The sequence below is a fragment of the Paramacrobiotus metropolitanus genome, unplaced genomic scaffold, assembly GCF_019649055.1.
Source record: "Paramacrobiotus metropolitanus isolate TYO unplaced genomic scaffold, Prichtersi_v1.0 Parri_scaffold0000035, whole genome shotgun sequence".
Taxonomy (NCBI): domain Eukaryota; kingdom Metazoa; phylum Tardigrada; class Eutardigrada; order Parachela; family Macrobiotidae; genus Paramacrobiotus; species Paramacrobiotus metropolitanus.
The window spans coordinates 1195663-1207752 of record NW_026570255.1 but is presented as its reverse complement, the minus strand read 5'-3'; positions in this window follow the sequence as shown (position 1 = coordinate 1207752).

The following is a 12090-nucleotide window of genomic DNA, read 5'->3' as shown; positions in this document are numbered from 1 at the left end:
AGATTACAAACAAGGTACGACTGATGCTACACAGAAGCACATCCGTCATTATCATATGCAAGTATCGTGCATCGGCAAGCGACACAAAGGGTTTAAATTCGTTTAATCATGTCAGTAGATTCAGTGTTAGGTTCGACGGAAAATGGTTTGTGGACGCCGCGGACAACGAAAAAGGTTACGCAAAAATGTTTCGCGACGGCCTTCCTTTTTAAAACACAGTTTACTGCGTTGAGAGTGGTAGGTTTAGAAAATGAGGTTTGTTTAAGGATTTGTAATTATAAACTGAAGCGTAACTTTTAAAGCTGTAAAGTAATGGTTTCCACTTGTATTTTTTAATCTACATGATGATGGCTAATATACCCGGAGTTCTTACGTGCGTGTTTGTCATTTACCTGGAATATATATAATGCCCATGTACAGAGTGAAGTGCGAAATAGTGTAATTACTTATTTTGAATAAATTTTTTTATGCTTAAATTACCACAGAGTTTTTTTAAGATGTTCAAGTGTGATATCGTTTTATAATAAACCGTAAAAGTGTCAATAAAGCCCAGAAACGGTAGCCATGTTTAGCTAGAACGTCAAACAACAGCCGGGTGACGGCAGCAAGTACAGGGTGTGCTTGCCTAAGCAACTGCCACTCTGTCAGCCCCTTATATCGTGCTTCATTGGCACTAATCATACATGAAAATGTTCAAACCAACATAAGCGAAAACAACTGACAATTAAGATGATTTTTCGACATTCGCGAACCTAGCAAACACAGAGACCGACAGAAAAAACTACAGAAACAAGCAGCCAAAATCCACAGGTGCCACACCAACGAGCTCGCTGGTTAAGGGCCAAACGCAGAGCGTTGTAAGGGCAAGCCCCCAGATTGCTTCGGGCGTAACAACAGAAACATCTGACCGCAAACATCCGCGCTCTCTCCATCCGTCTCCAGAGCCTGGGAGATCCACGTTCGTTCCACGATACCCCAACGACATGAACAATGATATGAAACGATCCAACGCGCAGTGAGAGTTCCAGAAGTCAACAAGGCTCCACAGCACAGATCCACGTTCTTCGGCCGCATTTACCATAAAAGCAGGATTTAGGGGTTGACCGGATGCCGCGCTGATGAGATCACTGGTTAAAAGGGTCAAACGCGAAGCGTTATAAGGGCAAGCCCCCAGTTCACTCGAAGCACAACAGTCAGACGCCCCAGAATGTCCCCCCTCACGGCGCATGCAGTCGCTCCCGCAGCACAGGCTCCAGTGTCCTGACGACTCCATTAGATAGGCAAGAATGGGTTCCCACGTATGACTCGAGCAGTATGAAGTTAAGTAAGGAATAATGAGAGGAATAAAAGTCACGAAAAGATGCTGCGAGAATCGAGGGCAGTTCGTATACTGGAGAGTGTATCTGTAGTTCCTATGAACAATTTGTCCCTGCCAATCTGGTTCGAACCAGAAATGGCAGGGCTCACTATTTATCCACAAAAATTCCCAAGAAGAAATCGAAAAACATAAAAGGGTCACTTTAGACGAAGTTGTCTAGAGAAGACTCACACTTATACTTATAAACACGGGTAGTTGACTACGTTTTTTGGCACTTGATGCAGTATAAATGAGTACATTGTAATGATTGTATTACATACTGTTACAATGCTGTTACCTGCAGGTAAACTGCATTTATTGACGCACTAGCAATAGCATTTTTTTGTTGGGACTGCACAGCTGACAGCCGCGGGACCCGTCCAGATATTTAGTATCGACGTGACTGGAGCGCGCATGCGGTGGTCGAAAGTACTGCAGTAACAGATACATATGTAAGGCCGACCACGTCTTCGAGTCTTGAACACATAGTTGTCGGTAGCTTAATCGTACCTCAATGGTTGTACAATTGAGGTTTAAAATTAATCATGTTTTCAATCCTTTTAATTTTCTTTATTGGTTTCGTATTCATTTCATTTGGTGGTCACCGATTTAGACCCAGCACCGTTTTCATAAAACGGTATGCATCGTTTTTATAAAACGGTGAGAAATTAAAAAAATATGTATGGATTACATACTCGAATTCTCCTATGACTTCTTTCCAGCAAATTCCGAGCTGAGGCTTGTGCTCGTTCAAATTACAGAGCAAAAATTTCTGTGGAAAACTCGCTATGCGGTGTTCAAGGGTGCTATAAATATATCTGGACATTCCGAAATGCGCGACTGTGCAGAGATATTTTAGAATTTGCTCATTGTAGCTCCTATGCATAACTGCTGGCTGGCGGCATGGGATAATTGATCGGCTTGAATCCCAACACGCCGCTCGATTAGAGACCGAAAACAGTAGTACTGTACTGCCGTATACGGCATACTGTACGGTCTGCCGTACGTAACCGTATAGAAAGACTACGGCAAATAACTGCCGTACCGTAACCGTAAGCCAAAAACACGATTTTACAGTGGGCTTGCCGTATACGGTACTGCCGTATACGGTATACGGTACGGTCAATCCGGTTATTTTTGCCGTAACCGTACCGTACCCGTAGGAGCCGTAAGCAAAACCGTACGTAGCCGTACAAAAATTTAGTACTGTTTTCGGTCTCTACGCTCGATACTGCAATGTTGAAGTGAGATGCACAGCCGAAGCTTCGATCAATACAGTAAAACCTCTCTATAAAATACAGGCACGGTTCCATCAGTTTCGTATGTTATAACGGGGTGTGTTTTATAAAGGGGAAATGCTCCCAGGGGCGCTGCTATAATTTGGGGTGGGGGGCGTCGCAGTACATGTATTTCATAAATGCAACATAAGGCATTAGCAAGAATCTGTAGTACATAACAAATTTGTATTACGTAGGAGTACATTAAAAAATACAAACTTCGTTTTAAGTTCATCATAGTGTACAATGTAGGACTAAATGGTCGCATAGCCCCATACCCAGCATTCTGTACGCAAGCGGTGCAGTGCACTTGTACCGGGTGGCTGAACAAAATGGCCGTCTTCGTTTTTGGCTTGTTTCTCGCGAACCGTTAACCACATCGCTAACAGTTTAAACTCATTCGATAGAGAATTTTATTCACTATCGAAAAAACAAAATTTGTTTTGAAAAATTTAGAAACGCTCGTTAACAAGGGGGCCAACCAAAATCATAAAAAAATTTCTCGTGTCCCAGCTCGCAGAATTCAGAATCTTGCGGCATTTCCTTCCCGTAAGAGCTTTTTACATTTTTCCAGCTGTTTTATCTAGAGAATGGCATCGTTTTCCATTCAAAAAAAATTTGTTGACATAGTCCTTGGTTGACATAGTCCTTGCGCCAAATGTGCTATACAGTTAGAATGTTTCGATACTTTTCGAAAAAGCTGCAAGTTTGTTACCTGATTTTTTTATACATTTTCGCTATAATTTTTTGTTGCACGACCTGACGCATTCAAAAATGTCGGTTTAGCTGATAAGGGTAGCTAAGACAAAAGGGTAGGGTAGCCTTGCAAAAACGGGTTTAATTTAGAAAATTTTCTCCAAGTGTTCATAAGAAATTGGTCTTCAAAATTGCTACTTGCCCATTTCACGAGAATTTCATGTGCGTGGCCTGAGCCCTCTCGTTTCCTGGCCGAACACGGTCACAAGAAAGTCATAGCTCTTAGCAGTAAAAAACCAAGGAACAACTTATCTTCCAAAAATTGTAATGTGACACAAAGTAATGTACTTCTATAAATAACAGGAATTTTTGTTCTAAAATAGAGAAACTAGAATTTTCGTTTCCGGGACATCCTTAAACTCCACCTAGTTTTCCAAAACAATTTACTATAAAATCAGACCTTGACGTAAGGTTTACTTAACATAAATTTTGTACGTCCTACAGACTGCTCTTTCGAATAAAATTAACCCATTGGCAATCAGACTGTAGACTGAGCCAGGGCACCTTGGTAAATTAGACGGCCATTTTGTTCGGCCACCCGGTACGAAACGGATATTTTGAACTCAGTCGTACACTGCACTGCGCTTCATTCGTACTGAATGTGGAGATGTTGGGTATGCGACCATTTTGTCCTAAGCTGTATGATTAATACTTGAAGAGTGGTAAAATTAAATTATTCTGTTCAGTCTGAACAGAATAATTTTATTCCCATACACTTCTGCATATTGTAATTACATCTACACAAACAACGTTATTGTTGTCCCATATTAGTTCAGGATCTTAAGATAACATCAGATTGCATCCGGCTACCTTTATGCAGCGATATTTAACCGGAGCTGAATGTTGTTTAGAGGTTCTCCACACTAGAGGTTCTCTACACCAGAGGTTGTTCAAAGGTTCTTCCGCGGAACCGAATGCAGTTTAACTTAAACTGCATTCGGTTCCGCGGAAAGTGTATGTAAGGCTTATAAAGAGGTGAATGTTATAAAGAGAATCCCCCCTAGGTTATAACATGCGAGCCAATTCGGTTCCTTACAGGTTGTATGCTATAGAGAAGTGTATTTAATAAAGAAGTGTATGTAACGAGAGGTTTTACTGTACCAAGTAGTACTATATCTGTATTCTGTAGAATGATGAGCTTTTATACGCAACCAATACGATCAGTTGCACTTGCAAGTAAAGAAGCACGCAGAGAGAGCATATGCCATATGGAGCCTGTGGCTGCTGCGCAGGGTACGGCGTACAATCGTGCATTCCAATAGCACACCCATTTTCAGCAGTTTATAAGGCAATCCATGCCACTGCGATGCACACGCTGAGAGCAACACAGGCGTGATTAATGTCATCACTGAAAACTCCTACAATCATGTAAAATATTGTGCTACCAAGTGTCATGATTTATTTTATCCAGTTTTAGGCCACTCTTGGCGTATGTGAACACACTCAGCTGAGGAGACGAACATTTCTGGCCGCGATGGAGATATTCAAGCCTATCTCCCCACAAAATACAAATATGTTCAGAGCCTAGTTTAGAGGAACCACCACTGGAACAACAGAAGGTAAAGCTTATTTATATAACAGATGTGATGTGCACTGCACATCACATGACATGTGCAGTAGTGTCCTGCAATGGACTGAAAAACGCACTCCACTCCGATCCAAAAATTTTGAAAATATACCAAAACCACTCCTAATCCATTTCAGTTTTATTTTTACCAATCCAATCTAGTCCATTCATTTTTTAAAAATCCATATCCAATCCAATCCAGTCATTTAAAATGTTAAAACGATATCAAGTTTATCAGGCTTAACGCATATATATATTATATGACAATTGCATCTGTAAGGAAAATGCGGATCTGTTACCTAATGCCTATGTGTATTGTGTATCCGGCATCCGCAATACGAGATGGTCTGCGCTCTATCACCTTAATAGAAAGTAAAAACTGGCTAACAGAAGAGCCTCAAAGGATTTGTCTCCTTTTAGAAAACTGGTTTAATATTTTAATTTATTTATTCATAATGGAGTTTCAGGAGTGCTACCGAAACTCCAAATCCATACCAAATTCTTAAACGCAATCCCAAACCCAATCCATATCCATTTCAATAAGGCTTACTCCGATCCAATCCGATCCAAATAATGGATTGGATCGGATTGGATTCGGTTTTCCAGTCCAATGCAGGACACTAATGTGCAGTGCTGTCATAGTGCAAATGTGATAGTCTGTACATCGGCTAGTTTTAAGGTCATGGCAAGTTCGGCTTTAATCATAAGGTGCCATTTTGCAAAAAGAAGCGGCTATATAGATTACAGACTGCTCTATTAGATGGCAACATTATCAAAGTTATAAAACTGCAGGGTTAAGAAATATGAATTTTTCAAGTTAGATGCCTAAACTGAATAATGGTGCAAGCAGTGACTGGCCCGGCTCACCATTACAAACGCTTATGTAAGTTAGCGCACCTGCGATGAAATCAATGGAGAACGCAGAATTGTGATCCACATCCTTTGTTTTACTGACAGCCATAAAACCGAGCAATGATCAGTGGAATGAAAGCAAACACCGAAGGCAATAGATTTTGATCACACCGAAGTGTGGTAGGAAGCGAACAATCGGCTGTCTGAACAGTCACTATGGTTTGGTTTGTGTGGTGGGCTGGAACAGCCAACGTTCCTTTGACTGATGTAAACTTGCCTGAACTTTCGAAAGCTACCGTTCAAAATGCACCAAATGAAGTTTGAAAACTAACTCATAATTCAGGGGATATAACAAAATTTTCAAACTTGATGCCTTGGATTAAGAAAAGCCATGGAAATACAATTGCGAGAGCGATTTTGAAAAAAAATCGTTTTTACTCAAGTTATATACAAAAATCGAAACCCTAAAAGTGTTTTTTCAAGTTTTTAGAGTTTAAAATTTTTTTATCAAAAAATGCCCTCGCAAGGTGCAGGAGAACTACGTTTACGATTTTCTTGGTGGTTTATCTAAAATTCTGCATGGTTCCCTGCGGTCTAGTTAATTTTTAAAGATTTGGATATAAGACATTTGACTGTGTATGTATTCTAAAAAAAAGCTCGTACATACACAAATAATAAATTGTAATCTTGTGGTGATGACATGCGTTCTGCTGCTATTATAAGCCTGTTTCAGTTAAATAATAAATTTTGTGCTGAGTAACTAAAAAGCTCCACGGTTGGTGCACGTGCAATGTTTGTTCTCGGGCACGGTTTTTTGGTTTGAACTGCTGATATTTGTGGAGCACATCTGCGTGAAAATACAGTAACTCCCTTCAAGAATCATTAGAAAATAATGGCATCTCCGAAATAACGGCTACTTCCTTGAAAAAGTTCTCATTTCTCCTGGACATTCGAGCATTCTCATCCGGCCAGGGCCATTTATTCGATAATTAAGGCAATCTTTCAGGCGTACGACACCCAAAGTTCATCGGGTTTCAAGGCCAGCTGGGAAAGGTCGACGCATAGCAATCCGTTCTTCATTTTAACTCGTCTATCAGCAGCTGAATTTATCATGTGGCGATAGAATTACTAAACTAGAAATTTTTGCAAAATGTATCTTACTTTATCAGCAACCGGAAATTGTGGCTGAACATAACATTAAATATAGCATTATGATTAACTTAAGTTTATGTTCAATTTTCTCAGTATTTCTTTTTTCAGTGGGCTGAGTTCTGTTCTGAGCCTGGGCAGAATGACTCGCGGTGGAAAAGCCTCGCGCCCAACATTGACCATGAACCTCGTCAGACTATACCACCGTGTTCTGATTTTGCATCTTCCCCGCCATATAACCAGCGCAACGCGACTATCAGAACCACTAAATCCGACGATGCACTGGTCTGCACAGATGCTGTGAGCGAGGCCGAGAACTTGCAACATGTTGACTTTGCCACAACTCCGACAGTTTGTGTCTCCTCAAATCAGAATGAATTAGCGCAAGGTCGGTATTCTTTCGGTATTTGTGCTTTAAGTTGGTTCGTATGTAAGCTGTTTTGAGCTCATTTCGTGTGTAACTCACTGCAGATTCTAAAAAGGTCATCGTTTGTATTGGCGGAATTGCTAAAAGCAAGTTCTTAGCGGATGTGACCGCTTTCGATCCTGTTTCGGTTACCTGGTCACCTATAAAGCCTCTTTCGTATGCGTTAAGGTATCCTGGCGTCGTGAGTATGGATGATGATTCCGTTCTCGTATGTGGCGGGTTGAAATCGCATTGCAACTCTGGAAATGTGCTGAAGAGAGTGTTACGGTTCGATGCGACAACAGGCGAATGGGACGACATGGCACCCCTGCATCAAGCACGCGAATCCGCTGGTGCAGCTGTACTCGGCAATCGTATCTACGTGGCGGGTGGCCGAGGATTTCTTGGTCATCTTACGGACGCAGTGGAGATGTACGATCCAGATTTCGACCAATGGCATTATGTAAGAAATTTACCTGTTCCCATGGACGCCTTCGCCATGGTGTCTCACGAAGGCTGTCTGTACACTTTCGGGGGGAGTTCACCAGAAAGATATATTGATTCGGTTTTCGTTACGATCCACACGTGGACTTATGGACAGAAATGGCGTGCATGCGGATGCCACAGTCCTCCCTATCCGCATGTGTTGGCTTGAGCGGCTTGATTTACCTTATTAATTCCGGTAAACAGTTACAGGCTTAAATATGGGGAAAATTTGCTACTATAACTGAAGTGCTTTCTCTGTCTTGGATATACTGTACTCTCCGAGAGAATGTCCGAGTTAGGACATTAGCGATAACTTGGTTTAAACCAATAGAACCACCAGTGAACCACCGGTGAACCAACATATTTCATGTACCGCACATCTCTCCCTGCGCTCACCCCACTTTGCTTGAACCCAGTAAACCAAGTGAACCACAGTGAACCACCATTGAACCACCAGTGAACCACCGGTGAACCAACATATTTCATGTGCACACCATCCCTACCTGCGCTCATCTCACTTTGCTTGTACCAAATAAACCTAGTGAACCACTATGAACCAAAATATATTATGTCCCGACAGGCTAAATGTCAAAATGTCGGGATGTGAATTCACCGCCTAAACGAATAATTTTCGAGTGTTGAGGTGTGAATCTGTAGCTGCCAAATTCTAAACACGCACCCATTCGATACATTTTCACGAAATTGTACGACGCTACGCAAACATTTTTGATACAAATTTGCTATGAATAATGTATGCCGAAACGTCCTAGTTCGACGTATACGGAGTACAAACAATCCACAACATTCGTAGAAAAAATTTTACGCATTTCCATTTTATTTTACAACCCAAAAGCAGAAGAAAACGATTGTTGGGCAACATTTGCGGCGAACTTTTTGAACGGTTAATGAGCAAAATCATCCACCACACGTCTCTAACGCCTTAACGTTTTTGACGGTTGCGAGCATTTGCATGGCTGTGGTGACCGATCACGCAGACAGTACCCTTATTCGGCTTCGCAGCGGTTTCGCGTCAATGATATGTGAGCGGCTATACATACGGCCCCGATAATAAGTAAGAGAAAAGCTATGCAAAATAAAAAGCAAGGGCACAGAAATCATGTCCGTCATGGCCCGAGTCAAGCATTCTTAGTTTCCGTTTATGAGACAAAGCGCGCTTTTGCAAGCTTCTAAAGTACAGTATTCGGAAAAGTACTGTGAAAATAAGAAAAACCGTAATAAACTAGTTTCGCTTAAATTTTTATCAACGTTTAACTCATCAGGCTGCAAGCCCCATATTCCTGAAAAAACTGTGACAAATAAAAATTAAACGGTTACGATGGAAAAAACGCTTTAAAGGGTTGCTGTAGGTTGCGCAATTCAGTTGCATGGATAGTTCGCTTTTCTTTTTACTTTATGCTCCTTCATTAGGAGCTTAAAGCTTATGAAATGGATGTACAGTATTTGCATGTTTAATGCTAGATCCAGAATGGATCCAGGGACAGAGACCTAAACGGAGTAGATCCTGTGGAGTGAGCAATGCGATCTGGATTGCGAACTATGTGGAAACACAAGACGTCGCACCGCCAATTGCTGACTTTAATAATATTGAAAGTCTGGACAACAGAAAATCAACACTGATCGGCGCAGCTCGATCGTAAATCGTAGAGCCAATTCTACGCCGTGCAGCACGGTGCTATGCCGCGCCCACTAACAAAACGCAAGCCAATCCGAAGCGAGACACAACACAGACACGTAATCCATCGGCGTAGCGCCTAGCGCCTCAGGCGTGAACGCTAGTGATCCCTCGCCTCACACATGTAACCGGCAAAACTGTACAGATGGATGAAGCTCTAGTTATTACAACACCACCTCCGTAAATCTTGCTTGACCGCTTTTTTACAGTTGTTAGTGTACTCGCTAGCGTACGGTTTTGTCAAGGTGCAATGTAAATTTCTTTGTATGTACCAGAAACTTGGTACGACGCTGCAGCGATCTGTGCCATGCTTCACGCACGTGGTGATATTTCGGCAATAATGTCCCTTTCGAACGCATTTAAATGGTAACCGAGGAACAATGATCCCTTTTTGAACTGTTGTTTTTTTTAATTGTCAGTTGTGGTGGCGCAATGTAACACACGTGGCCGTTTCGATGTGGTCCCGGAATAGCCTGAAATCCACATTCCTATGTAATACTTTCATCTGATCGAAAAGTTCACGTTTTCGTAACGGTGACATGGCGGGAAATGCACATTTCGCTAAGACACACCAGTGTATTTGGAAAACTGCTCGTTCACGCTTTCACACTTTTGTGTGACATTGCTTTGTTAGGAGTTTGACTTGGTGAAGTCCATTTGGCCGTGTCGCAAAGTAAAATAATGTAGGCGGCAAAATTTTCGAATATTGTTTTTCTGGACCGGCGAACAGTTTTACCGGTTTAAGCGCAGGGTCATTTCGCAGAAAATTACTGCATCCGCCCGACTTGCACCACAGAGTGTGGTATAAGGAAAAATTCAAGCGCAGTGCACACCGGTGGGGGAAAGGCTAGTGCTGAGTACCCGGCAAGGGGAAGATTGCGCCCTGACCTGAAAGTCGTGCAGATCTATCGGGCGGATATAGTATACAACTTCAAACGGGTTTGCTAGTTACAGTGCACGGTTGGGCAAACTGTAGCAGTGCGGCCAGTGCCGCAGTCCAGTTGTGACTCGCTACATTATAAATCCACATGCTACATTCGTTTTTCGTTCCTTACTCGTGCAGTAAGCCTCCAAACGAAAAGCAGATCCTTCAGCGTTTTGCGGAGGCACCACTTTACTCTACTGAAAGATCTGCGGTGCGTCTGATGAAAGGTTTTTCGATTCGCTTCAAGCCTGCGATACGATAATATAAATTAAAATAAATTAATTTAATTTATATTATCGTATGGACCTGCATTAACAGGCAAATGGCATACTGGAAATCTTATTTATGTATAGGGAGTATGGCAGAAACTTTAAGGGGGCATCTCCGGGCTTACCGAAAACCCTTGGTCAATACGCGCATGCATGAACCCATGTTTAGTAAGTATTTCATTCGGTACCAGAACCCCAGTGCAAAAGTGCATTTGGCGGTAGTGAACGGTGGACAGGCATCATGAGTTTAATACAAGGGTTCTGAGTACGTACGGCCACCGAACATGTGTGCATTGAGTATCAAACACACCAGTTCATGCGGGCATTTGGTGACGGTGACCGACGGACAGACATCCCTTTTCGATTGCCGCTGCTCATAGAGGACCTCGGCTACGCTTTGGTCAATAAATAAGCTAAATAATAAGTGTGGGAATAAATAACCTAAGAAAGAGGCTTATTGAACTTTTAACGATATTTTATCAATAGACACGGCTGCACGGCGAGCTCCCGAAATAGGTCATCCAGTATTTCGAATGTACCCACAGGAAGGCTGCAAAGGTGACGCAGTCTTAGGTAGGGTTGTACGATGTTTAGCACTATTCGCAAGAGAAGCAGTTGGCAAAAGCGATTAAATTAACTGCAGCTAATTACCAGGGCAGGTCTCAGTACAGGCAATACCAGTGTCTCGTTACGTCATCACTAGAGTAGTTCGCATATTAGTGCGGCACTAGTAAAATGCTGCGGAAAATCGGTTTTCTAGTGTTTCTGTTGAATGGGATTCGAGCTGCAAAACATACGTATTAAATTCTTTTTTTTATAAAATAGAAAACCCTTAAATGTGTAATGCGCAGTACTCAAGATCAATTTTTCACTATTTCTTTAATAATCTCGCCATACGAGTGCAGTGTGCGGTACTGTGTGCAACTGTTCATAATAAATCACCGATGCGTGACTGTATCTTGCTTGGTATTCTCCCGGTAAATTAGTAACTATTAATTCTTTAATTTTGCACGTTTTGCAAGTTTCTTCTAATTCGTTTCGTTCATAGATTTTGAAATGTTTCGTTGGAATAAATCAACAGAAACCCACTCCTGCAACAATAATTTAGCCGTATACCGGTAGAAATCAAGTTGCCAACAGCCGCTTTTGCAACTGCAACTGCAGCACAGTACTTCCATTTCCCATTGCATACTATTATACATTAAAAAAAATCCCAAGTGCAATACAAGAGTGAAAACGACTAAAGAAACACAAATAATCTTTGAAAAGCTTAAAGAACTCGGACTTTTACAGTGCTCTTCGGCAGTCTGCGGTACACTAGAGCTTTCGTCAATGCAAATCCCGCCCAAAGTG